Here is a 3,578-nt window from a genome sequence, read left to right as displayed (position 1 = left end):
TAGGTGTTAGTAGGATACCTACCTAGGCCTGAGCATATAATGGTTTTCCTGTTAAATCCGTTTTCTTTCTTTCCTTGGCCTAAGTGCTGTAGCTACGATTTCAAGCACCGTATTGAATATCAGTGAATAGAGCCTCTTGTTTCTTTACTTGTTTAGAAAAAATATCTACAGTTTCTTTTTCTTTTTCTTTTTTTTTTTTTTTTTGGTTTTTTGAGACAAGGTTTCTCTGTGTAGCCCTGGCTGTCCTGGAACTCACTCTGTAGACCAGGCTGGCCTCGAACTCAGAAATCTGCCTGCCTCTGCCTCCCAAGTGTTGGGATTAGAGGCGTGCGCCACCATGTCCGGCTACAGTTTCTTACATGTAGTGTAATATAGGCTATACACTAACGTATATAGTCTAGATGGCTAGTCTTTGTTGTCAACCTGACACACCTAGGAAGGGGGAGCCTCAACTGAAAATTCCCTACATTTAGTTGACCCGTTGGCACATCTGAAAGCATATCTTGATTGCTTAGTGGTGTGGGAGAGCCCAGCTAGGCTGGTGGGTCTGGGCATATAAGAAAGAGAGCCAGAGAGCAGCTCCTCCGCAGGATCTGCTTCAGCCACTGCCCTGCTTGGACTCCTGAACTGACTTCCTAACCAGTGGACTGTAACCTGTAAGATGAAACAGGCGCAGTCTGCTCTCCATGCCATTTTTGGTCATGGCACTTATCAAAGCAACAGCAAGCAAACTAGTGCGTTGAAGCATGGCCACTACTTTCTTCAGGCCTTTTATCATAAAAGAATATAAGACTTTTGTCAGAGGCCTTTTCTATGTGTATCGAGACAACCATGCGATTTCTCTCCCTGAATCTTTCTGTACTGTATTACATTTATTGACTTGCATATGTTGGACTGTCCCAGCATGCTTCTAATGAAGCCAAGTTTGTTCATCCTGTATGTTTTTTTAAAAATATGGTATCAAGTTATGTGCATTTCTGGGGAATTTCTACATGATAGTTTTGTTTTGTTAGTTTGGTTTGGGTTTAGGTTGGTGGATTGCTGTGTTTTTACCAAGTTTTTGGTATCAGAAGTTAGCTTTACAAGATGAATTTGGAAGCGTCCTTTCCAGTTCTATTTCATGAGGAAATTTTTCTTGGATTTATTATATCTATGCATATGAATGTTTGGCCTGTGTGAATGTAAGTGCACCATGTGCATGCCTGGTGCTTCTGGAGAACAGAAGACAGCACTATATGCCCTTGAACTGAAGTTACAGACCGTTGTGCACCTACATGCACATGCTGAGAATGGAACCCAGGTCTTAGAGAAGCGCTTGATTTGCTATTAACCATGGAGACATCCCTCCAGCCACCTATTTTATGGAAACCTATGAGATGAATTAGTGTTAATTTTTGACAGAGTGAGCTCCTCTGCTTTGGAGGTTTGTTTATTCAGGAGACTGTCTCTACTCCCGTGCCATTGCCTGTCACAGGTCTGCTTCAGCTGTGTCCACCCTCCTGATGGAACTTTGGTCATGTGCTTCTAGAGAAGGACCCTTTTCTTCTCGATTTTCTAATTTGGGATCCAAGTTTTAAACATGTTCACTGATGATCCTCTGAATTTCACTGGTATCCATGTGGCATCCTGTTTTTATCTCCACTCTCAAATAATTTAGGTCGCCTCTTTCTTTTGTTGAGTTTGACTGAAAGTGACTTTCAAAGACAAAGTTTTGTCTTTGAAAAACTCAGCTCTTTCATGGCCATTTACTATTCTTTTTTCTAATATATTTTTATTAATTCTTTGAGAATTTCATACAATGTATTTTTAAGTTATTTTTATTTTAAGCATATGTGGGTTTTGAATAAGAATCAACCAGCCCGGTGGTGGTGGCACACGCCTTTAATCCCAGCACTTGGGAGGCAGAGGCAGGTGGATTTCTGAGTTCAAGGCCAGACTGGTCTACAGAGTGAGTTCCAGGACAGCCAAGGCTACACAGAGAAACCCTGTCTTGAAAAAAAAAGAATCAACCAAGCTCAATGACTGTCTTAGTTAGGGTTTTACTGCTGTGAACAGACACCATAACCAAGGCAACTCTTACAAAGACAACATTTAATTGGGGCTGGCTTACGGATTCGGAGGATCAGTCCATTACCATCAAGGCAGAACATGGCAGCATCCAGGCAGGCATGATGCAGGAGAAGCTGAGAGTTCTACATCTTCATCTGAAGGCTGTTAGCAGAATACTGGTTTCCAGGCAGCTAGGATGAGGGCCTTAAAGCCCACGCCTACAGTGACACACCTACTGCAACATGGCCACACCTTCTAATAGTACAACTCCATGGGCTGAGCATATAAACCATCATCTTCCACTCCATGGCCCCCACAGGCTTGGTCAAATATATGCATCTATGTCAGCCATACCTAAACATAGCATAATGCAAAATACATTTAGTCCAACTTCAAAAGTCCCTATAGTCTATAGCAGTGTTGAAACAGTGTTAAAACTCCAAAGTTTAAGGTCTCTTCTGAGACTCATTCAATCATTTAACAGTAATCCCCAAAGCAAAACAGAAAACCAGCTGGGCAAACTCCAAACTCTGCATCTCCATGTCTGATGTCAAAGCGGTCTTCAGATCTCCAACTCCTTTCTCATCTTTGTTGACTACAATAAAGTTCTTTCTCCTGGGCTGCTTCCACTCCCTGTTAGCAACTTTCCTCAGCAGATAGCCACTGCTCTGGCATCTCGAACGTCTTAGGGTCTCCAAGGCAGCTTCAAGGTTACAGCTTCTTGTTCCAATGTCTGGGACCACACATGATCTTCTGGGATCCTCCAAAGGGCTGGTGTCACTTCTCCAGCTCTGCCTTCTGTTGCACTCTAAGTTCAGGTTGATTTACTCCACTGTTGCTGCTGTTCTTGGTGATCATCCCATGGTACTGAAATCTACAATACAATGGGGTCTTCCGCTGCAACTAGGCTTCACCAATAGCCTATCATAGGCTTTCTTCATGGTGCAAGCCTACCTCCATGGCCTCTTACAGTGCCAAGCCTCAGCTGTTCTTCATGACCCTTTTAATACCATATATTTTATAATTTTTCCTTTCTAAGTTTGCTATGCTTGTTCAAAACACACCTGTTCATACCCATAATCCCAGCACTTGGAAGGTTGATGTAAGAGGAGTGTGAGTTTGAGAGCAGCCTGGGCCGTATAATAGGATATAGAGCCAGGAGAAAGAGGCAGAGTAGCTCAGTTAGTGACATGCTTGCCACTCTGTCTCTCTGCCTCCGTGGCTAGCCCCATGTAGTGCCTGCCCATCTAGCTGTCACAAATCCCCATAACCAGGTAAAGTCAAACTCTAGAGGCTTGCAATTTATCAGTTAGATTTATATTAGTAAATTCTCAACCCACAAAACGCTGGCACAATGAATTCAAAACTCAATTGATATAAACACCAGCTACACACCTAGATGGGGCAGATGCACCATACTTATTATTTAGTCATCTAAGAAATCCCTGCCAGGAAGTGGATGCACACGCCTTTGATCCCAGCACTTGGGAGGCAGAGGCAGGCAGATTTCTGAGTTCGAGGCCAGCCTG

This window comes from Mastomys coucha, unplaced genomic scaffold, assembly GCF_008632895.1.
Source record: "Mastomys coucha isolate ucsf_1 unplaced genomic scaffold, UCSF_Mcou_1 pScaffold23, whole genome shotgun sequence".
NCBI classification, from domain to species: Eukaryota; Metazoa; Chordata; class Mammalia; order Rodentia; family Muridae; genus Mastomys; species Mastomys coucha.
Note: the sequence above shows the minus strand (reverse complement) of the source record.